General features: G+C 35.8%; 1 protein-coding gene across 7 annotated transcripts in view; it reads left to right on the top strand.

Moving 5' to 3' along the window:
- Positions 1–25747, top strand: part of SPOPL (speckle type BTB/POZ protein like) — a 63419-nt gene that overhangs the window by 13401 nt on the left and 24271 nt on the right. The window contains exons 2-3 of one of the 7 annotated variants that reach the window (XM_057551541.1): positions 11350–11447; positions 12896–12927. The exons of 5 other annotated variants lie outside the window; for them this stretch is intronic. The gene's annotated coding sequence lies outside the window, so the exon portion shown is untranslated. The remainder of the gene's footprint in view (positions 1–11349; positions 11448–12895; positions 12928–25747) is intronic. One more of the 7 variants, XM_057551540.1, reaches the window with a different exon arrangement.

The raw sequence follows: 25747 nt of genomic DNA on the forward strand, positions 1-25747 counted from the left end.
AGTATGCTTTGTTAGTTCAAGAAAGGTAAAAACACAACTGAAATGCAAAAACAGATTTGTGCAGTGTATGGAAAAGGTCCTATGACTGATGAAACGTGCCAAAAGTGGTTTGTGAAGTTTCATGCTGGAGATTTCTTGCGGACAATGCTCCACAGTTGGGTAGACCAGTTGAAGTTGATAACGATCAAATTGAGACATTAATTGAGAACAATCAACATTATACCACACGGGAGATAGCTGACATACTCAAAATATCCAAATCATGCATTGAAAATTATTTGCACCAGCTTGGATATGTGAATTGCTTTAATGTTTGGGTTCCACATAAGTGAAAAAAAACCTTCTTGACCATATTTCCATATTCAGTTCTCTATTTAAACGTAACAAAAATGTTCCGTTTTTAAAACAGATTGTGACGGGCGATGAAAAGTGGATACTGTACAATAATGTGGAACTGAAGAGATTGTGGGGCAAGCAAAGTGAACCACCACCAACCACACCAAAAGCCAGTCTTTATCCAAAGAAGGTGATGTTGTGTATATGGTGGGATTGGAAGGGAGTCCTCTATTTTGAGCTCCTTCCAGAAAACTAAATGATTAATTCCAACAAGTTCTGTTATTAAAATAATATATTCAAGTTTATTTTCATAGTTGGTCAAGCTATCCTAGGTAGTAAGTTCCACTGAACCCCAATTAGACCAACTGAAAGCATCACTTAACGAAAAGCGTCCGGAATTAGTCAACAGAAAACACATAATCTTCCATCAGGGTAATGCAAGACCGCACGTTTCTTTGATGACCAGGCAAAAACTGTTTCAGCTTCACTGGGAAGTTCTGATCATCCACCGTATTCACCAGACATTGCACCTTCGGATTTCCATTTATTTCAGTCTTTACAAAATTCTCTTAATGGAAAAAATTTCAATTCCCTGGAAGACTGTAAAAGGCACCTGGAACAGTTCTTTGCTCAAAAAGATAAGTTTTGGGAAGATGGAATTATGAAGTTGCCTGAAAAATGGCAGAAGGTAGTGGAACAAAATGGTGAATACGTTAAGTTCAGTAAAGTTCTTAGTGAAAATGAAAAACGTGTCTTTTATTTTTACTTAAAAACCAAAGGAACTTTTTGGCCAACCCAATAGATCCTTCACAGGTGTAAGAAAAGAATATGATTTTAACAATTCTATTTGATCTGCTTTAGTTAGGTATTTGCCTCTCTGACCTTATCTTTGTTTCTCCAGTGCCTAACCGATTTAGGTTCTTAATAAATGTTTGCTCAGTAAATGCTAGATGAATGTGAAATTGTTCCAGTGTCCTGGAATTCTAGAACAAAGAACATTGCTTAGACACTTTTAAAAAAGTGATTTGAAAACTAGTAATAGGAATTGTTACTTGGTTTTGTTTTTGGCAGCACCGGGTGGTTTGCGGGATCTTAGTTCCCTGACCAGGGATCGAACCCAGGCCCTCGGCAGTGAAAGCGCGGAGTCTTAATTACTAGACCCCCAGAGAATTCTCACTTTTTTGACTATAATTAAATGAGAAGGAAGAGAAATATGAAGGCAAAAGACTATTATGATTTGTTAAAAAAAAAACTATGGAGGCAAAAGCTTTAATCAAACGTTTACTCATATTTTCCTAAAGTAAAAGAGATGAGGGGAAGAGTAGGAGAAGGGAGAGGGAGAGAATATAGGTTTTATTTTGGAGGAATGTTTTAGGACTCAAATAAATCTGAAAAATGCCTAGGGTTAATGTTAAGTGGATCCAGAATTGGCAACTAACTGTGCAGAAACTAAGTACTTTATAGACCTTATCTCCTTTAACACTCACTATATGCTTTCTGTACGAGAAATTATTCCCTTTCTGAAGATGAGAAAGCTAAGGGCCAAAAAGGGAAAGTAACTTGTTCAAGGGTTATAAAACCTAAAAAAACTTGTGTTTTTTTTAAACTTGCATTGTTTCATATACACATCTTTTCTTTTGTGTACATTTCAATGAGTTTTGACAGATACGTTCACCTGTGTAACAACAGCCCAGTCAAGAGACAGAGCATTTCCATTACTCCAGGAAGTTCTCTAGAAGTTTACACAATTCCTGAGAGACACTTTGGATGTTAGTCTATCTTTTTACAACTACACCTCCACATTACTTGCATTAAAAGGGAGATGGAAGTTAGAGATAAGCAGTGTGAGAGCAGCAGCGTGAGAGCAGTAGTGTTCATAGCTCATGTAAATAGCTCATGGAGAGCCTAGTGATAAAGGTTGAAAAAGTAAAAACAAAACCTCAAAAACATACTTAGGCAAATTTAACTCTGTTCTTCTTCATAGTTCATGAGATTATTACTGTTTTGTAAACTAGTTCTACTTTTTAGTTTCATATTAATACTCATACACATTAATTTATTGAGTGCTTTCTATGTACCAGACACTATACTAGGCGTCTTCTATACACTCCCATTCAGTACACCAGTCATTTGAGATAATTACCATTTATTATTCCCATTTTACAAACAAAACTGAGGCCCAGAGAGCTTACACAGCTTCAGGATCTGCACCTAACTCTAAATTCAGAAACCAAATTCTTAACCCTGATGGTGTTCCATGGATCATTCTGTAATACTAAATTATATCTGGTACTTTGTTTTTTAGGAAGCAATAAATTTTGTACTGTCTAGTAAATATGTAATACCTTTCCAGTAGTTGACTTCAAATCTAGTCAACATGTCTTTGCTTAGTATCTGCCATCGTATACACTAGGCAGTATGTAAAGGTGAAAATATAATCTCAAGGAGTTCAGCATATTTGATGAATTGAAAAAAACCATAGTATTTTCAGTTAAAAATCCTGAATTCACGGACTTTCCTGGTGGTCCCATGGTTAAGACTCCGTGCTTCCAGTGCAGGGGGCGCAGGTTCAATCCCTGGTCAGGGCACTAAGGTCCCACACGCTGTGGGGCATGGCCAAAAAGTGAAAAAAAAAAAAAAAAAACCCCAAAAAATCCTGGATTCAATTTCTGAACTTTTTTTTTTGTCTTTTTGGGTTTTTTTAAAACTCTATGACCTTAGATCATATTGCTTCTGTTTCAGTTTCCCTGTCTGTAAAATAGAAGTAACTACTTCACAGGGTTGTTTAGAGGATCAAATGAGATAATATGTATAGGAGTAAAATTCTAAAGTGTGAAGTAAAATCTTACAGATTATTGTACTAATAATTACAATAAATTTGATTAATTCTATATGAGAGGCATTGGTTATGAAAGTGCTTGGGTACCTAAGGAGTAATTCATTTTACTGAAGAAAATGGTATGGGAGTAAACATAAACGGTTGGTTAGTATACATTTTATAGAAGAAATGGCAGTCGAGATCAACAGATTAAAACACTGTTGGTGCTTAAAGAAGGAATAAGGTTAAGTTATCTTATTGTTTGTTGATTGAGATAACTTACTCCTCTTGTGTTTGATAAAGAGTCTGTTGCTATAATTTATAAATTAGATCTTGAATAAAGATTCTACCAGAAGGGACCCCTGAGATCTAGTTCAAATAATGCCATCCTTCCTTGTGTCCACAGGGTTTAGCTAAGCCTAGAACCTCCCAAGATACTCAAACAGGTCAGTGAATAAGAGAGAGAGAGAGACTATAAAGGAACAAATGAATGAGTAAAAAAAAACAAAGGAATGGGGGGTGGGGTGGGGTCTTGCAGCTTGGCCATAGTGAGTAGTCTCCTGACTGCTGGTCTTGCCCTGTTTTGGTTCACCACAGTTTATATATTACTATAATTTAAAATCTTACCTCACGAAGTTTAATGACCGTAGTCATAAACTGCCATGCTAAGTATTTAAATAAGGCTGATTTTTTAAAATCCCAATACTGTCTTTATAAGATTTCTGGAAATAGCCTCCTTTTACTTGTATTTTTTCCTTCACCCTCCTCTGGAAATAGCCTCCTTTTAGAAAGTGAAATATTTGCTTCATACATTTTAAGGGGATATGACTATTAATATAGATGCAGATAGGCTTATAATTTTCTTATTGTGCCTTGTATATGTCATTACACAAGTAATGTGAAAACAATTGAACTTGTAGCAACTAGCATGACATATAAATCTAGTTGTTTTTAAATGATTTTTTTTTTTAAATGGTTGCCAAAGAGCCAGACTGTCCTTAATATGTAATGCTACAGGAAACGCAATCAGGTTCTGAAGTGATCTGTAGTCAATTTTTTTTTTCCCAAGAAGTTCATTGCACTATGAGGAAATCATGTAGTGATATCAAGTACATCTTAGTCTACAGTGTATGAGTCTTACTGTATAAGCTTATGTTAGAACTGGATAGGATTTAGTGATTCTTGCCCTGAATGCTTTGTTTAGCCAACAGCTCAGTGATGAGCAAAAGGGCATGTGTTCTGAAACCAAAAAGGGCCAGGGATAGAATCCAGGTCTCTCAACACATGGACCCCAGGGCTTTTTTCCATTTTTACCTTTGTTAAGGAAAATGACATTGAGTCTATGTCAAGAAATGTTAAATGACTTTTAGTTTTAATCCTTTTTTTAAAAAAATACATTAAAGCGACAGAAATGGAGTGATTTTTTGGGGTTACAGTGTGTGTACACGGGAGTTGACTTTCAGTTTTTTGTTCTTTTTTTTAAGGGAGAACCTTGGCGTTGAATGACAAGGCAACAGTAAGCAGAGGCTTTAAATCCCTGCTTGTGTGCAAACCTTCACCAACACGTATTAATGGCTTTTAGGATTTATCAAATAGAGAAAGAGTTCATCTTAAAATGTCTGTATTTTGCCTATACTAATAAAGTTTCCATATATATGTTATTAGAACTACCTCTTTACTATCAGTGTTAGAGGATGTTGTAGATTTCAAAACAGATTCCATAACACTGGAATAAGATCCTGAAACAAAGAAGTTGAAAACTAGCCCAGAGGTCTACCTCTCAGGATAATACTCAGGTAAAACGGAAGACTTAGTCATAGGTAGAGGACAGATGGATAGCTAGCTGTAGCAGGGATGATGAGATTTTTGTATTATTGGTAATAATAGCTTTCTGGTCCAATCCTCACACTAGAAATATGATTCTCAGTGTGGGATCCCTAGACGAGCAGCATCAGCACCATCTGAGACTTGTTAGAAATGCAAATTCTGGGGCCTGACCCAGACCCACTGAATCATTCATCCTAGGGTTGGCTCAGTATTCTGGTTTCACAAGGCTTCCAGGTGATTCTAATGCACAGTTAAATTTGAGAATCACTGCCCTAGAAAAATATAAACCTGTGAGTCTACCATTTGTAATCACTTAGAGGCTGGCACTACTTGGTTGGACCATATAAAATTACCCATAGTCTCCTGCTTTTGATTTACAAAAATTTCAAATTACCAAGTTTTAAAGAAAAGTCACCTTTTATTTTGGGCAGAGAGTTCAAACTGTAAAACTGCTATTTCACTTAGGCCTCTCAATAACCAAAGTAGGAAAAAATTAAGGGCCCCAGTAAGAGACTATAAGGTAAATGGAAGTATTTGAGCAACGTGTGTGTGCGCGCATGCGCACGCACATGCCCTGGGTAATTTCATCATAAGCCGTGACTCCTGAGTACCTGTCCACTCCCCCCCCCCCCAGCTCTTTTGGCTTTCCTCTTCTATAGGAATATATATAGTCAGGAAGGAGGAATGGTCTTCCCACCCCCAGCCATTTTTTTTCTTGAGGGTTCAGAGTATTTCCGTTGCTATATCCTTCATCAGCCCCTGTTCCTGCCCCCTAAGATTTTTACTAAGACCTGTGTTTAGATGTGCTGCCACTGAGTTGACTCACTCTCCTGAGAGTCACAGCTGTTTCTACTTCGAAGAGGAGCCTTTCTCTCCCTGTTATATGCATTTTAGTGAACTTTAGTAAACTTGAGATAAACTGGTTTTAAGTGATTGGAACTACAAGATGGCTTTTCTCCATTATTTTCCTCAGACCATTTAATTAGTCCCCTCCCTCTTTTTAAAAAATAAACACTGAGCATTGTGCTAGGCTTTGCATTGCAGAAATGAATAAAACAGAAAAACCTTCAAGAAGATCATAGTTTAGGTAAAAACACAGCTGTTCTGTGCACATAAAACTCAGTAGTAAAAGGCAGTAGATGAACGGAGGGTAATGGAGGTGGTAGGTGTATTTAATGGGAGCTGACTATGGCCATCAGTAACCAATTTCAGTTTTCTAAATGGGCATACTGTGTTATGTACTGCTTTCCCTTCTGCTTATAATGCTTCTTAAAAATAGAAGTCGTAATTATATTGCGATTCGTATTACATAAGAGTAAAAAGAAGAGGAAGTCACCTTCCCACCCCCAGTTCCACTTCCCACTGTAAATTGTGCCTGCTTTTAGTTCTAGACAGTATTGCCTACCTCTGTGAATGATAGTCTTATTTCTCTCCTCACTCCGTCAATCTCCCAATTATTATTCGTTGTTAGGCTACATCATCAAGGTGTTTGCATTTTAATTTCTTTTTTGCTTTATTTGCAGACCAATTCTAAAAATTTTAAACCTGGAAATATTTATAATGTGATTATATAAATACTTACTATAGAACAAAGTAGGGTGGCCTCACAGAAAATGAAATGTAATCCTATGTACATAAAAACTTTACCAATGGAAAATTTTCTAAGTGTCAAATTGTAGTGAATTCTCGTTTCTTTTTTAGTTTCCTTCTCTACTGAGACCTGTTCAATTCTGTTGTTTTTTTCAAGCCCATGGTTTCTTTCTTTAGGGTTCATTTTCATTTGGTTAGAGCTGTGGTCTTCAAAACGAAGCATCCACATAAACGGGTTACACAAGATAATTTGGGGGGGTGTCAGAATATATTAAAAATTAAATTATTTAATTTTATCTGATTATTTTAAATTTTAATTTTGATATGCTTTATAATATACATAAATATATTAGTATAATAATATGTTAATTTATAAATAGACATGCATGCTGAGAGCAAATGGTTTTTTACTCATAAAGGCATGTCATACAAAAAAGTTTGGAGTTCATTGGGTTCATTGAGTAATTTTCAATGTAGAATGGCAGACTTTTCAAGTATTTGCTGTCTGAAAATGTCCTTTCTTCAGCTTGCATTCCTGAAGAATTTTGAGGATGAAATTCTAAATTCAAAATTTTTCTTAAAAACCTTAAAAGCATTTCTCCTTATATCTTAACAGCATTTAGATTTCAGTGTGACTGGTTCCTTTGTAGATAACGTGAGAAGTTTTAGGATTTTCTCTTTTTTGGTGGAACTTTGAAATTTTGCCAGGATGTGTCTAGGTATAGATCTTTTTTCAGTAAGTATTCTTGGTGCTTGGTGAGGCCTGACTGGGAACTTGTGTCTTCCTTCAGATCGTGGAAATAGTCTTCTGTTTTTTTCTCTTGATATAGCTCTGTTATTTCTGTCTTAATCCCCTTCAGGAGCATTTAATGGCTCTCCTGTTGGAATATTGGATATCTTCTGTCTGACCTCCAGGTCCCTAACTTCTCTTATTTCCTATATTCTTTGTGTATTTAGTTTGTGTCTTCAAAAGTAGTCTTTATCTTTTATTCTCCATTAATTATAAACATTTTATTGTTTATCTTACCCATTGGAATTATCATTTATATATATATATTTTTTTTTTAATATTTATTATTTTTGGCTGCGTCAGGTCTTAGTTGCGGCACACGGGCTCTTCGTTGCAGTGTGCAGGCTTTTCTCTAGTTGTGGAGTGCAAGCTTCTCTCTAGTTGTGGCACGCGGGCTCCACAGCGTGTGGGCTCAGTAGTTGGGACGCTTGGGCTCTCTAGTTGTGGCATGTGGGCTTAGTTGCCCTGCAACATGTGGGATCTTAGTTCCCTGACCAGGGATTGAACCTTCGTCCACTGCGTTGGAAGGCGGATTATTAACCACTGGACCACCAGAGAAGTCCCCCATTTATATTTTTAATTAACAAGAATTCTTGTTTTCTGACCACTTGTTCAAAGCAGCTTATCCCTGTTTTATTTAAGTGTACCATTCTGTCCCCTGCATTGTTTCCATTTCTACCAGGGTTATTTTGTTTTATTTTGTTTTATTTTACAGTTTTGGACCTTTTCCCAGTTGTCTGTTTTGATTTTCTCCTTTAAGTTTCTCTGCTAACTTGTTCCTATCTAATTGATTTCTCTGCTAATTTGTTCCCATTTATCTGCCTTAAATTTCTCAAAATATCTGATCCACCAATATCATCCTTTTGTACTTTCCAGCCCTGTTATGACTTCATTCTTTTGCAAAAATTTGTTTTCATCTCGTTGGTATGTTGGGAAATAAAAAAGACAGATAAATGTGCTCACTTGACTGCCTTGAACTATGTACTGCTTTCAAAGTTCCATCTTGGGTACAATATCTGATCCAGACATCTAGAAATTAGAAGGTTGATAGAAGGCCATATAATCTGTCACATGACTTTGGAAGAGAGTATGAAACCCCTTTGTTTGTTTGTTTTGGTTTTTGTTGTTTTTTTCTGTTAATAACATGCTAGAAAGGTTGTCTTTAAGAATTTATTATAAGCTTAGGCTGAATCCAGGCAGGCAGGCAGACATTGCCAAATTTTAGCATTATATTCCTGGGCAGATTATGTAGCCTTTTTGCACTCTAGTTTACTCCCCTATAACATTGGCAGAAGCAGCGATTACTCTCCTCATAGAGTTATTCTGGGAATCAAATTAGATAAATACTTAGGCCTAGCATATAGAAAGCCTTTACAAAATATTTGTTCTTGATATTGTTAGATTGCTTCTATTCAGGAAAAAGTTACACATTTTAGATAACTCTTTCCTTATAGAACAGATAAGTTTCTGTAAAGTTGGCTATGAAGTTGATTATTATAAAATAAATTTTCACAATGATTCTCTGTATAATACTGAAAATGCATTTGCAGAGAAAACTTCCTCAGTTCCATGAGTTGAAAACCTTGGATGAAGAAGTCTGTTGGTGACTTGCTGGAACCAGTAGCAAACATACTTGCAGTAACTGCTAGAGATTTTTGTTCCCTCTTAGTAAGCACCTACTGTAATAGTAATAGGGTTCTTTGCATGACTGGACTCAGGAAGCTAATAACACTCTTCTCATTGTGTCATTTTTCTGTGTGTGTACTTCTGTAAAGTTATAATAAATATGTATATTTTTATGGTCTTCTTGAATGTGATGATAATTCCACGTCCTCTCCTACCCCCAAACTCTTAAATTGTCCAGAAATGCAGCTTCTTATTGTCTCTTACATGAATCACCTTTATCATTGACTTAAGTCTGTTTTCTAAACTACAAACCTTGATATCCATAATTCCTCAAAACCTTGTCACTTATACCTCTGCTCTTCTGACTTCATTCTCATTGCTATATGATATTTCACTATATGAATGTATCATAGTTTATCCATTCTATTACTTAGGAATAATTGGGTAGTTTTCAGTTTTTGACAATCACAAGAGCTTTACTGCTTTATTTTTATATTTATATCTAGAGCCCATCAATGAACACTCTTGTACACATACTTTGAAGAACATATGAATGTATGCTTCTGGCTGTATACCCAGGAGTGGAATTGATGGGTTTCAAGGTATTCAATTGTTTGGCTTTAATAGATATTGCAAACAGTTTTCCAAAGTGGCTAGACTAATTTATACTTTCACCATCAGTGTAATTTTAGAGATTCATTTCTCCCCTCTGGCAACATGTATTGTCTTTTTTAATTTTAATTTTAGCCATCCTGTTGTGTGAGTAGTGGTTATCACACTGTTGTCTTAATATATTTGTCTGATGACTAATGAAGTTGAACACCTTTTCATATGTTGACTGACCTTTTGGATATCTTTTTTTTTTTTTTTTTTTTTTACTTTTTATGCAGTATTTAAGTCTTTGGCCAATTTTTCTGTTCAATTCCCTGCATTTTTTATAATAATTTATAGGAATTCTCTGTATACTCTGGATATAAGCCCTGTATCAGATCCCTGTATTGCAGATATCTTTTTCTACCCTGTGTCCTGCTTAAGAAATACTTGCCTACCCCAGAGTTGTTAAGATATTCTCCCATTCCCCACCACCCCAAGTTTTAATGCTTTACTTTCATATTTATATCTGAACTATATCTGGAATTGATCATTGTATATGACGTGAGGTAGGAGTCAAGATTTTATTTTTCTATATGACCGTCCATTTGACCCAGGACCATAAAGACCATCATTTCTGTACTGCATTTCATTATTTGTCATAAATGTGCTCAATATGTGTACATCTGTTTCCGGATTCTGTTTTCTTCCATTGGTCAGTTTCTCTTAATTTTTTCACCAGTACCACTCTGTCTTAATTTTAATAGCTATATTTTAAGTCTTGAAATTTTATACTTAAGTCTTGATGTCATACACTTGACGTACTTATAGTCCTTTAGCTTTGTTGTTCTTCAAGAATGCTTTTGCATATCCATATAAATTTTAGAATTCATCTATCAATTTCCACAAAAAGAAAAATTGTGATTTTGATAGTGATTGCACTGAATTTATATGTCAGTCTGGGGAGAATTCTTTATAAGATTTATTTTACATTTCATGAACCATGGCATATTTCTTTTTACTTTTCTCTCAGTACCATTTTGTAGTTTTCAGTATAGAGTTTGTGAGCATCTTTCATTAGATTTACTTCTAGGAAAAGTGGATTTTTAAATTATATTATAAATGGTATCTTTTAAATATTCTATTTTCTAATTGTTGCTAACATATAGAAATACAATAGATTTTTATATGTTATACAGCAACTTGTGCAAAATTCCTTGTTAATTCTGTTTGTACACAATCATGTGTGTTATCTGGGAATGATGATGATTTTCTTTTTTCTTTTCCAATTCTTATGCCTTTATTTTTTTCCTGCTTTAAGGTACTGCCTGGGACTTCAAGTGCAGTGTTGAGTGAAAGGCTGATAGTGGTCTTTCTTGTCTCATCTCACCTGGAACTCTTACTGTAGGGGTGTGGGTATGAGTTTTAAGATACTTTTTGTAAAATTAAAGAAGTTCTTTTTTTTTGGAAGTTCTCTTTTATTTGCAGTTTTTTAAAGAGTTTTTATCCCAAATGGGTATTAAATTTTATCAAATGCTTTTTCTGCATCTGTCAGGGTGATCTGTTTTCCCCCTTTTTTGGTTAATAGAAAAAACTAATAGTTTCTGATGTTAATCACCCTTGCATTACTCAACTAAAACTTCATTGGTCATGAAATATACTTTTTATGCAATCCTAGGTTTGACTTGCTATTAGTTTGCTTAGGATTTTTATATGTATGTTCACGAGACAGACTTTCCTATATCTTTCCTTCTTGTAATGTGCTTGACAGGTTTTGGTGTAAAAGTTACACTGGTTTCATCAGACAAGCTGGGAAGTTTGTTTTTGTTTTCCATTTTGTGGAAGAGCTTGTGCAGTGAAACCATTCCTGTAAGTTTTCCTTGTGGGAGGGCTTTTAATAATTAAAGTTTAATAAAAATAGGACTTTATAATTTTCTCTTTCATATTGTATGTCAGTTTTGGAAAGTGATTTTTTTCAGGTAATTTTCTCATTTTACTTAAATTATCAGTTAAGTTGGTGTAACGTTTTCATGATAGCCTCATTATCCTTCACAGCATCATTTTAGGTGTTGTAAATTTGTGTCCTCTCTCGTTTCCCTTGATTAGTCTAAAGCTATCGATTTTATTATTTTTTTCAAAAATAATACAAAGCATTTGGCTTTGCATTTTTTTCTGTTGTCTGTTGTACATTTTTTTTCCTAGTCATTGCTTTCTGCTCATACTTTTATTATTTCTTCTACTTTCTTTGGGTTTGACGTACTCTTTTCTAGCTTCCTTCGATGGAAGCTTGTCATTGATTTTCAGCCTTCCTTATCTGGTATATGCATGATATAAATTTCCTAAGCATTGATATAACTACATCTTACAAGTTTGGCAATTTCTTATCTTTAATATTCAGTTCAAAATGTTTTCTAATTCTCATTGTGATTTCTTTTTTCACCCATAGATTTAGAAAGCTATTATTTAATGTTTGGAGATTAGGTATTTTCTAGTTATCTTTTTGCTTATTGATTTTTAACTTAATCCCACTGTGATTAAGGTTTATACTCTGAATGATTTCAATGACCAGTATTTGTTTGTAAGGCTTTCTTTATCTTGCAGTAGTATGGTCAGTTTTGGCAAATGATTCCTGTGCCATTGAAAATAATTTGCATTCTTTTGCTGTTGGGTGCCGTATCTCTCCCCTCAACTCCTGCCTCTCTCCCTCCCTCTGGCCCCTCATATATATATATGAATATGGGTATGTATATTTACCTATATATGTCATTAAGATTGTTCTTTAACTTACTGAGAGAAGTGAATTAAAGTCTCCCACTGTGATATTTGGAATCATCCTATTGCATACAGACACGTTTAGTATTATGTTTTTATGATTGACCTTTTTTCTCATTTTATTATTTTCCTTTTTATGTCTCTGAATGCTTCTTGCTTTAAAATTTCTTTTAAATTTTAAATTTAGCTAATATAGCTGTACCTGCTTTGTTTTGGATAGGATTTGTCAGCTATATATTTTCTCATTATTTGTAACCTAAACCTTTCTTTTACCCTTATACAGGCACAGTTTATTGCATTTTGCTTTATTGTGCTTCACAGATAATGTGTCTTTACAAATTGAAGGTTTGTGGCAACGCTGTGTTGTCAGATGATGGTCAGCATTTTTAGCAAGAAAATATTTTTTAATTTATGTACATTTTTTTAGACATAATGCTACTGCACACTTAGTAAACTATAGTATAGTGTAAACATAACTTGTATATGCACTGGGAAATAAAAAAATTCATGTGAGTCACTTTACTGCATTATTCACTTTATTTCAGGGGTCTGGAACTGAACCTGCAGTATCTCAGAGGTATGCCTATATTTAAGTCTTCTCCAAACTTAAATACAGTTGACCTCTGAACAAAGTGGGGGTTAGGGGCACCAACCCCCCATGCAATTGAAAATTTGCATATAACTTTATAGTCGGCCTCCATATCTGTAGTTCCTTTGTATCTACCGTTCTGAATCTGAGGATTCAACCAATTGCCCCTCATACAGTACTGTAGTATTTATTGAAAAAGTCGGCATATAAGTGGACCCACAGGGTTCAAACCCATGTTGTTCAAGGGTCAGCTGTAGTTGCATTTTTTTCCCCTTATACAGCTTCCCATAATGTTAATACCATATTAAAACCCATATTAAATAGCAATTAAATGTAAACACCTTGTTATTATATTAAATAATATAACACAATTAAACTTACTGAAACCAAGAAATTAACATTGGTATAATACTGTTAAATGAAGACTTGAATCAGATTTTTACCAATTTTCCTACTACTATTTTTTTTTTTTTTTTTTTACTATTCCAAGATCTGACACTGCACTTAGTTGTTATGTCTTTGGGATTTGTTTACTTAATCCAGTCTGATAATGGGAGTATATAGCCTATCTAAATATAAATAATCTTTTATATATTTATATCATCTACCATCTTACTATTTTCTGTATTTCCCTCTCCTTTTTTTGTTTATCTATTATAATTTGTTATGCTGTCTCATTTTTCTTTTAGTGGTTACCCTAGTGATTACAGTGTTTCATTGAGTTATATTGCCACTTCCCCAAGAATGCTAGAATCTTAGAACACTTTTTTTGTTTGTTAAGAACGCTTTTTATTACATTTACCCCCCCATGCCTTTTACATTATTGTTGTCATGCATTTTAATTGTACATATATTTAAGCCCCACCAGACATTACAGTTTTTGTTTTATTGATGAATTTTGGAAAGTTCTGTTATATTTTCAAGTGTTGCAACTTCACTCACATACGTTAGACTTTCACTGTGTGTCACATTTGTCCTAGGTTCTTTTTGCATTTTCCATATTTTTCTTCTGCTTCAGTACAAATGTCTTTTATTGACCTTTTAAAAAGATTTCTTTTCCTATCTTTTGCTGTTAAACTTACATATTAAGTTGTTAATTTCAATTGTTTTTTAGTTCTAGGGTTTCCACTTGATTCTTAAGGACTTAAATTCTTTTTTTTTTTTTTATAAATTTATTTATTTATTTTTGGCTGTGTTGGGTCTTCGTTTCTGTGCGAGGGCTTTCTCTAGTTGGCGGCGAGCGGGGGCCACTCTTCATCGCGGTGCGCGGGTCTCTCACTATCGCGGCTTCTCTTGCTCCAGGCGCGGAGGCTCAGTAGTTGTGGCTCACGGGCCCAGTTGCTCCGCGGCATGTGGGATCTTCCCAGACCAGGGCTCGAACCCATGTCCCCTGCATTGGCAGGCAGATTCTCAACCACTGCACCACCAGGGAAGCCCAGGACTTAAATTCTCGATAAAACTCTTTTTCATCTAGTTTTCCCCATCTTTTCCTCTGTTCTACAACATATTATTCACAGTTATTCTGAAAATTTTGTCTTCTGACTTCTGAATGTCTGAAGGTTCTGTGCATCTGTGTCAGTTGCCTGGTTTTTTTCCTCCTAGTTTTAGGTCATGTTTATCTGTCTTTTGGCAGCTTGTAGTATTAATTAATTACTAGCCATTATGAAAATTGTAAAGGTTCCAGATGATATCTTCTTTCGTAGAGTGTTCATCCTTTCCCCTCTTAGATATAAAGCAGAGGGGCTGATAACTTTGAGCTAGTCAGATACTGACATCAATCAAGACCAAATTAAAGCAGTTTGTACGTATGGTTTGTTCTTCTCGTGTAGCTTAGCTTTCCAAGCCTTCCAAATAAGAGCCTGGTGTTCTTACTTGGGCCCCTCTCTCTGGCAGATACTGAACTCTAATCCTTGTCTTCTCAGCAATATGAGATATTTGAAAACTTTGCTGTGCTCTTTGAAGGCTTCTTGGCTTTCTGCTCCTTGCAGGGTCAGCATTCAGCAGAAATCTTAAAGGGCACTTTTTCATCAGGATCTTAGCCCCTCAGATACCTACTTTTATCTTCTACCCCATGGGGCCAACAAAATCATTCCTGATATTTCTGCCTCTTGGCAGCAGCCCTCAGCTTGGACAAAACAAAGCCCGGATTCTCACTCTACATTGTGGCTAGAATCAGCGAACACTCTTAGAGGAAAGGTATTTGTAGTCTATCAGCTTACCTTTCGATTATTCCCTCTTCTCTGGAATCTTGGAACCCACTGTCCTGATTGCTTGAGTAGCTCTAAATGCCTTTAAACAGATAGTTACTTTATTTTTATCCAGGTTTTTCTGCACAGCAGAACTTAGTTCACTTGCCAGCGATTTCATCATACTCAGAAGCGGGAGATCCCATGATAGCCTCTAAGTACTCTTTTTGTATACGTTAATTATCTTGGTTATTACCAGCCTTACCACCACTGCCCAAATTATTTGTCTTCAGATGTTACCTGTGAAGTTTTCCTTGCTATGTGTCTATTCTAATAATCACATTGTGCTAAGTGTAAGCACTTTATTTAATTATTTATATATATATATATATATATATATATATATATATATAAATAATTTCATGTTATCCACTCACCAACCATAGGGAAATGAGGTACTATAATCTTTTAATAGGTAAAGGAAAGGCCCAGTATCTAAAAGATTACAGAATTCATGACAAAACAATGATTCACATTGGTCTCCGTATAGAACCCTTGCTATTAAGATCTGTGCTGCAGTTTGTGATCTCCCTATAATTTGCTTCCTTTAGAATCCAGCCCAGGGACCATCTTCAGGACATCCTTCCTGTCCTGAAAATGCTTCATTATTACTCTGGTACATTCCTCTATCATATTACCATATTGAAAGTAATCTAGAATGTATCTATCTCTCCTACTATATTATAGCCTTCCCCAAAGCAGGGACTATATATATTATTCATCTTTGTAGTACTTCAGGGTCCATTAGTGTGCACGATGTATCTAAGCATATAATAAATGTTTATTGCACTTCCATGAAGTCGTCATATGCTTTTTTTTTTTTTTAAGGGACATTTATTTATTTATTTATTTTGGCTGCATTGGGTCTTCGTTGCTGCACGTGGGCTTTCTCTAGTTGTGGCGAGTAGGGGCTACTCTGTTGCGGTGCGCAGGCTTCTCATTGCAGTGGCTTGTTTTGTTGTGGAGCATGGGCTCTAGGCACATGGGCTTCAGTAGTTGTGGCACGTGGGCTCAGTAGTTGTGGCACAGGCTCTAGAGTGCTCGCTCAGTAGTTGTAGCGCATGGGCTTAGTTGCTCCACGGCATGTGGGATCTTCCCGGACCAGAGATCAAACCCGTGTCCCCTGCGTTGGCAGGTGGATTCTTTACCACTGCGCCACTAGGGAAGTCCCCATATGCTTAATTTAAAGAGATTTAAGAAGCTTATGATACATAAGCTTATCATAAGCTTATGATACATGTATTGTTATTATTTTATTATCTTTATTCTTCTTGATAAGTCTTAGCAAAACTGTTGAACATTATATATTATTATATATTAAGTTACATACTAACTTATTTCATTATGTAATTATAGTCGATATATATAAAATTACCTTGACCTCAGACAGTATTTTCAGTTATAACTTCATGAAGCAGTTCGATAACTTTTAGGATAAATATGGTAGTATTTCACAGTTGCAGCGTGATTTACATTTTGTTAGTTGAAGAATTAATACACAAAAATGTTATGATTAACATCACATTTGGTTAAGATAGCTCCTAGAAGACTTGTGCTGATTACAGATGACAGTACAAAAGAGGTACCTCGTAAATATGCTAGTCACATTTTATAACTGGATAGAATTTCGATAATATTCTTCAGACAGTATGAGTTTAAGAAAAAAAACCTGAACTTTGTTGGATAATTCATATATTCCATTAGTCTGGAAGCTTGATAGCTAACACACTAGGAATACTACACAGCTGTTGAGAATGTCTCTCGAGAGTTATTAAAAATAATCTCTTTAGTACTTTATTCTCTAATAGTGGCTAATTTAGTCTCAACAGTTACAGAAGAGACTTTATAATTACTTCCATTATTTTTAATGACAAAAGAAATATGTGTGTATATGTAGATATGGACATGTATGTGCATATTATTTTTAAATGAGGTAAAATTCATATAACATAAAACTCACCATTTTAACAGTTGTATTTTTTTTTAATATTTATTTATTTGGTTGCACCAGGTCTTAGTTGTGGCTCACGGGGTCCTTAGTTGCGACAAGTGGGCTCCTTGGGTGTGGCTCGCCAGCTCCTTAGTTGCAGCACACAGGCTCTTTAGTTGCAGCGTGTGAACTCTTAGTTGCAGCCTGCATGTGGGATCTAGTTCCCTGACCAGAGATCGAACCCGGGTCCCCTGCATTGGGAGCTCGGAGTCTTACCCACTGTGCTACTAGGGAAGTCCCAAAGTATTTATTTATTTATTTATTTATTTATTTATTTATTTATTTATTTATTTATTTATTTATGGCTGTGCCGGGTCTTATTTGTGGCATGCGGGATCTTCATTGCAGCATGTGGGCTCTTAGTTGCAGCATGCAGACTTCTTAGTTGCAGCATGCATGTGGGATCTAGTTCCCCAACCAGGGATTGAACTCGGGTCCCCTGCTTTGGGAGTGCGGAGTCTTACCCACTGGACCACCAGGGAAGTCCTTTAACAGTTTTAAAGTATACAGTTCATTGGTGTTTATAGTACATTCACAGTATTGTGTAACCAGCACCACTATCTAGTTCCAGAATATTTTTATTACTCCAAAAGGAAACCCCATACCCACTGAGCAGTCACTCCCCATGTCTCACCCTCCCTCTAGCCCCTGGCAACCACTAATCTGCTTTCTGTCCATATGTCATATCATATTCTGGATATTTCATGTAAATGAAATCATACAATGTGTGGCCTTTTGTGTTTGGCTTTTTTCATTTAGCATGATATTTTGAGGTTCATCCATGTTATAGCACATACTTCATTACTTTTTCTGGCTATATGATATTCCATTGCATGGATATACATTTTGTTTATCAGTTCATCAGTTGATGATTTGGATTATTAGCCAATAAACTTTTGGCTATTGTGAATAGTGCTGCTGTGGACATCGATATGCAAGTTTTTGTTCAAACACCTGTCTTCAGTTATTTTGGATGTATAATTAGGAATGGAATTACTTTTTGAGGAACTGCCAAATATACCACAGCAGCTGAAATGAACCATTTTGTTTCCACCAGCAATATGCAAGGTTTCTAATTCCTCCACATTCTCACCAATGCTGGTAATTTTCCATTTTTTAATTATAGCGTAACCATCCTAGTGACTATTTTTTCCTTATCTTTGGCTTTCATCATTTTTACTGTGATGTGTCTATGGATCTCTTTGCGTGTATCCTACGTGGATTTAGTTGAGCTCCCTAAATGTGTATATATTGTTGTTTTTCAATAAATTTGGGAAGTTTTCAGCGTTTCTTAGAATATTTTTTTCTTCTCCATTTTGTCTTTTTTTTCCCATTATATGTATGTCAGTGTACTTAATAGGGTCCCACACTGCTCTTAGGCTCTGTTTATTTTTCTTCATTCTTTCATCTATGGATTGCATAATCTCTATTGATCTCTCAGCAGTTTCAGTAATTCTTCTCCCAGTTCATATCTGCTGTATATGAACATGGCCCCTTATGTCATTCTTCCATTTCAATTATTGTACTTTTCAAGTCCAGAGTTTCCTTTAAAAAAAAGTAATAATAATTTTTACCTCTACATTGATATGCTCTATTTTTTGTGACATTGTCAACATACTTTACTTATTTAATCACGGTTTCCTTTAGTTCTTTACACATGTATACAGCATCTCCTACATAGACAGGTTTTGTTACCTACTTTTTTCCCATTATATGGGTCATGCTTTCTTGTTTCTTTGCATGTTTTTTGCAAAGAAAATCTGCATAATTTTGTGTTTGAAACTGGACATTTTATATAATGTTAGAAATTCTTGGAGCTGGTTTCTCCCTTCCAGTGCATATTATTGTTACTTGCTTGTTTATTTGTTCAGTGACTTGCGGGGTTATTTTAGTGGAGTCTGTTTTCCTTTCCTTCCATCCACCCCACTCCCCCACCCCACCCCCCAACACATACACACACACACACACATGTGCGCACACACACACAGCCTCTGATGTTACTTCTCTAGGGTTATAGCCCTACGTTTTCCAACGGTTAATGCTGGGATGACAATGGTATTGGCAGGGTTCTTGACTATCTCTTTCCCTGACAACTTAGAACTCTTAGGATCCACTAATCTAAGGCTAATTGCGCTATAATTTTTAGCAATGGCCTGAGGCATTAATTGCTGCACATACTAATCAAATTTGAGTTCCTTTGGAGGAAAAGTTTCCTAAATCAGTGCTTGAGATATGTTCTGACCCCAGGAATGCTCCTCCTAGTTGTTTCCATTGCTCTCTGGCAAACAAACCCACCTAGAGTTTAGCTTTTATGTCCCAAGATTCCTCCAGTCTCCTCTCAGTTGCCTTTCACCAGGACCTCTACTGTTTTTCAGAGCACCCTTGCTCATTCCCTTGCAAATGAATCACTATTTCTCTAGGAAAAGATTTGAAGCTTATCAGTTTTATGGCCTCCTTGCCCCACAGGCAGTATCTCCAGGTCAGGTCTCTGGAGTATGGAGTGAGTACAATGATGTATTTCTCTCCCAGTGATAATCTCTGCTCTAGGAGCTAAGCACTTGGTGGAATGGGGGTAGAGGAGGGGAATGGCACCCTCAGGTCTTCCTGGCTTGGTCCTCCCAGTATGGGACTCCCACCTTACAGGCTGCAACAGTAGCAGTCAGTGCTACAGCAGCACCACACCCAAGGTAGATCCTACATTCCCACCCCCCCAACCCCCGCCATCTCTTGGCCACATTCACTTGGGAACTTAGCTTCATCAATAGAATGGGAAGTGTTGACATCCTGCTCTTCCCAGTAAGATGGATACCTGAGCCCCAAGGGGGAAGAGGGAGTGCAATCAGAGAAGATACTTTTTCAGTACTTTAAAATTTGTCAGAGACTTGTTTTGTGGCCTAGCATACAGTCTAAGTGGAGAATATTCCATGTGCACTTGAAAAGAATGTGTATTTGTATTCTGCTGTCGACATGTGAATGTCTGTTAGGTTTAGTTGTTTTATGATGTTGTTCAAGTCCTCAGTTTCTTTATTGATCATCTTCCTGGGTGTTCTATATATTATTGAAAGTCAGGTATTGATATTTCCAACTATTATTGAAGAATTGTCTGTTTCCCGTTTCATTAGTTCTTGCTTGATATAGTTTGGAGCTCTGTTTGCATATATGTTTATAGTTGTTATGTTATCTTCATGGTTCACCTTTTTATCAATATGTACTGTACTGCTTTGTCTCCTGTGATAACTTTTGACTAAAGTCCATTTGTCTTATTACTATAGCTACCCGGCTCTCTTTTGGTTCTTCGCATGGAATATCTTTTTTCATCTTTTTACTTTCAACTTATTTTTGATTTCCATAAATACATGGAGCCAAAAACATACTTTTCTAGTTTTGTAGAAATTGGCTTTTTCTTTTGAGCACTTCTTCAGTGCTTCACCATTTACAGCTCTGCCTTAGTCTTCACTTTCTGCTTGCGTGACACCTAAAGGTCAGCCAGAGTTGATAGCTTAGGGTCTTCTCACATTTTTTCCAAGGATGTGTTTGGACTCAGTTATGCACATGACCTTTTAACTTCCCCTGTATGTGTGAGAGCTTTTAAAAGCCCTTTTCTCCCAAGTATCTTTTTCAGTTTCTTTCTCCCCAGGCTTTCCTATCTGGCTGTCAATGGCCCCAACACTTATCCCTGTTCCAGACAGGTACAGTACTACATTTGCTTTTAAATGGTTTTGACAAATGCTGCCACCCAGAATGCTGCTTCTACCCTGCAGAAGCTCCAAGGCAGGTGAGACAAAGACAAGCCCTTAAGCTGATCCTTCAGGAAGGTTACCAGCCTGCACAAAGCACACCCCACTTTGCCATTTTCAGTGAGGTCTATATGCATGTACTTTACTACATCTGTAAATTTCTATCTATGTAGTTTAGGGATTCACAGATACACAAGAATGTGAAAAAATTCTTTGCTATGCTAGCAAATTTAAGATGCAGATAACTTCTGGTAGGAAGAAGAGGTTTGGTGGTAGGAAGATGGTTGTTTGACATACGGTTCTTTATATATATTCTAGATAGTTGACATTCTTTATGGTGAATTTATGTAGCTGAGTGTGTGTCTGTTACGTATGCATAATAGAACAGGGGTCCTCAACCCCCCGGGCCGTGGACCAGTACCGGTCCATGGCCCGTTAGGAACTGGGCCACACAGCAGGAGGTGAGCAGCAGGCAAGCGAGCGAAGCTTCATCTGCCGCTCCCCATCACTAGCATTAACGCCTGAACCATATCACCAACCCCCACCCCCGTCCATGGAAAAATTGTCTTCCATGAAAGCAGTCCCTGGTGCTAAAAAGCTTGGGGACCACTATAATAGAACATTAAATCTGGCACTCAAACATTTTTTTAAAGTAGAAAATTACATATGTGTTTATTCTAATGTCTTGCTTTTTAAAATAAAGCTATAAAACATCACACTTAAAATTTTTAAAAGAAACATGTTTAGAATATGGATGAAACCTTTATTTGTTAATTTGTGTAGATTGTCTACAGTTATTCTCTAGATTTTATATTAGTTGTGCCCTTTCTGCAAGAACAAGAATAGGAAGTCCTGAAGGTCTTGAATGTAGTTGATGGTCTACTATCTTTTTATTTTTTATTTTTTTTAACGTTTGAAGAGAAGAAAAAGAAAATAGAATACTGGCAATAGCACTGAAATGGATATTAGGAGATCTCTGTCTTTGTCCTTCTGATATTTATCCAGCAATGTAAACGTGGGCAGTTTATTTTCCTAGTCTAGTCCATTTCTCTCATCTTGGTCCTCAACTGTAAAATAGGAGTTGGACCAGACAGGTTAAGGGCTGTTTCAGCTCTATAATATCAGGAGCAGCAGCATTATTCTATGGAAAGAGTATAGACTTTGGAGCCAGGCAAATTTGTGTTCAGCCACTTTGTGGTTAATAAAGTCTAAAGTAAGCTTTCTGACTTGTGTAGTCATTTTCTAATGGTTAAAGATGGGGTTATTAACATCCATCTCATAGAGTTGTGGAGGAATAAACAAGGTACATAATGTCTTGTAAGTGCGCACAAATGCAGTCTGCTCACCAGCATTCTTCATACCCCCATCACATAACGACATCATTTGAAGTAGTTGGAGAAAAGACAAAAATCTTTGTAACCTTTTACTTGGTTCTTATATATATATATATATATATATATATATATATATATATATACACACACATATATATATATATATGGATTATGTTGTGAGTTACACTTGAGCAAGGTAAAAACTCTTGTAGAGGCATTAAAGAACTTTTGTTTTTTACTTTAGATTCTTTAAACTTATGTTTTATTTATTTTATTAGTATTAAATTAGCATCTTATAGAAAGTTAAGTATTAAAGGTTATGACTAAAGTTTTCGTTGACTTACCATCTTCTTTGACCTAATGTCTCTCAATGTCTACTATTTGGAAAGTCTCTCTCTCTCTCTCTCTCTCTCTCTCTCTCTCTCTCTCTCTCTCACACACACACACACACACACACATTTTCTGTGGGCTAATGTAAGCATGCAAATAACTGATTTTCTACTTCTTTTAAAAATAATAACTTGTATCTCTGTTAATTAAAACATAATAACATACTTAGAAAATATAAACAAATAAAAATAAGCAAAAATCTCACCACCCAGAGGTAGCCTCTTAATACTTAGATATATATCTTAGCAGCATTATCAGTGCCAAAGTTCAACTCAGTGTGTCTATGTGCCAGTCTGTTTTTCTTTATGCACCCATACTTGTAATAACTCTACAAGCATACTTCATTTTATTGTGCTTCACTTTTTTGCACTTCACAGATACTGCACTTTTAACAAATTGAGGGTTTATGGCAACCCTGCATCAAACAGGTCTATTAGTGACATTTTTTCAACAGCATTTACTAATGTCATGTCTCTGTGTCACATTTTGGTAATTCTTAAAATATTTCCAACTTTTTCATTTGTTATGGTGATCTGTGATCAGTGATCTTTGATGTTACTATTGCAAAAAGATTATGATTCTCTGTAAGCTCAGGTGATGGTTATATTTTTAAGCAATAAAGTATCTTTTAATTAAGGTGTGTACATTTTTTAGGCGTAATGCTATTGAACATTTAATAGACTACAGCATGGTGTCCACATAACTTTTATATGCATTGGGAAACCAAAAATTTCATGTGACGCACTTTGTGATAGTCGCTTTACTGTGGTGGTCTGGAACCGAACCCTCAATATCTTGAGCTATGCCTGTATGTGCTATTTAAAGTCAGGTCCTTTAAGGCATACTCTGTTTAATGTTTTACTTTAAATGTATCTTGAATACTTTACCTGTCATTAAGAAAATTAAGTACATTCTTAATGGTTGCATAGTTCTGTGTATATAAATGTATCACGAAAACATACTACGCTTATACTTAAGTTATCTTTTCCCACAGTTGTGATTCTTGTCTCAAGATGAATTTCTAGGATGAATCTGAGAAAAAAATTTCTTTTGATACTAATTGTAAGATTGTCCTACAGGGAAGATTTGCCAGTAAAGTAATATCTGCTTCTCTACAGTTTTCCTGGCTATAGGAATTGACAGTTTAAAATGATCTTTGAAAATAAATACTATAGGTGAAAAATGGTATGGATTCTTTTATAACTGATTACAAAGGAGGTTAAACTCCACTCTCCCCCTTTTTAGCTATTCTCCTGCAAATTGCTTCTTCATCTCACTAACTTTTTCTGAATTTTTTTGAAATCATTCTTAGTTGACAGAAACCATATAATTGGTTCTCATGGACATCAAGTAACACTATCGGCATTTTTATACTTGTAAAGTAGTAGTTTATTTATTAGCATCATTTCCTTTCCCTTTTGCCAGAAATTTCACCATAAAAGAATGAGAAGGGAGATTATTAAAACAACTTTACAATTTATATACATTCCCGCAAGAAGTGTATGAGAGTGCCTATCCTTAAACTCTCACCACTGTTTTTGGATTATCACTAGTGTCCTGGGTTACAAAACAGCTTCTTAACTTAGTTTTAATTTATACTACTCTAATTATGAGTAAAGTTCTTTTTCTGTGAATTATTTGTATTCTTTACTTTTTCTTTCTAATTTTTAGGAATTCTTTATATATTAGGGAAATTACCCTTTTGTGTGCTGTGTGCATTGCAGATACTTTTCTTGGTTTGTTGTTTTCAGGGTTGGTTATTGTGGCTTATTTTATTAGTTTGCTTCAGAATCACTGGTAAAAGTATTGACTAGGACAGGGCTCTTGCACATATTCCTAACGGGTAAGTTGATAATCGTTGCCCTTTCGGTACATTTATTAATTGTGAATTTGCTTAAGAGAAATATCCAACTCAGGTTTCTGCTCCTATTTCCACCTTCAACCCAGTAGAAAACAGTGGTAGTTTTACTAGCCTGTGGCTAGCCAGGAAAACCAGCAGCTTTGCTGCCAAATCAGGTGGACTTGATTCGGGGCTTGATTTGGGGTCAAGAAGGGAGTGGGAGGAACTTGGCTTTGTCAGCTAAAAGTAGCAAACTTGGTTTGAAAGAAAGGGGACAACCTGCAGCTTTGCTAACCAGGCAAAAAAAGTTAAGAATAAAAAGCCAAACAGATATAAGCAGCTATACAATATGGTGGAGATGGATACTGCAGTTAAGTCCTAGCAAGTTACTAAAAAGAAAACAACCACCCGTAGAAAAACAAATGAGAATCCAGAGTTGCTACAGTGTATTAACTAACATGTCCAGCTTTCAGCCAAATATTATGAGATATGCAAAGAAACAGGAAACTGTAATACATATTCAGGGGAAAGAACAGAAGCCACACATAAAACTACATGTTGTACAATTCTGTTTACATGGAATTTCTAGATAAGGTGTAACTATGGAAAGCAGATGAGTGGTTCCCTAAATTTGGGGGTGGGAAGGACCTTTTGGGATGCTGGAAGTACTCCAAAACTGTATTGATGAGTGTACAACTGTATAAATTCACTAAAAATCATTGATCTGTACATTTAAAAGGAGTGAATTTCATGATATGTAAATTATACCTCAGTAAAGCTGTTAAATATGGAGGGGGAACCAACATCTTTGATGGTACTCTGGATCTCCCTGTTGTGACTGCCTGTTTGCTGTTCTGTTTTCAAATGTAAATAACCATTTGTGGTTTATAAAAGTAAGTGAAGATAACAACTGGAGGTACTTACAAGCAGTACCTAATTTTTACGTAGACGTGAATAATTCTTGTTAAAGTGACAGTGTACAATGCTCTTAAATTGTATATTCACTTTTCTTTGAGGCACTCTTCCTTCCTTCAACCATTTATCTCCTCTAGCTTACTTAATTAAGAGACATCCACTTTTCTTCACCTCTCCTTTAATGCTGATTGTGACTTTTAAGTGCTCCTCATAGAATGTTCCCAATGTTATCATCCTGACTTTCTTGCCTGGCTACTTTGCTGATTGCCTAGTTCATTGTGTCATGCTGCAAGTATATGATGTGACAGGAACTCTTGTATGTGAGGAACCTACATAAATACATTTGGGTGAGTGTA

The sequence above is a fragment of the Balaenoptera acutorostrata genome, chromosome 8, assembly GCF_949987535.1.
Source record: "Balaenoptera acutorostrata chromosome 8, mBalAcu1.1, whole genome shotgun sequence".
Lineage (NCBI taxonomy): Eukaryota > Metazoa > Chordata > Mammalia > Artiodactyla > Balaenopteridae > Balaenoptera > Balaenoptera acutorostrata.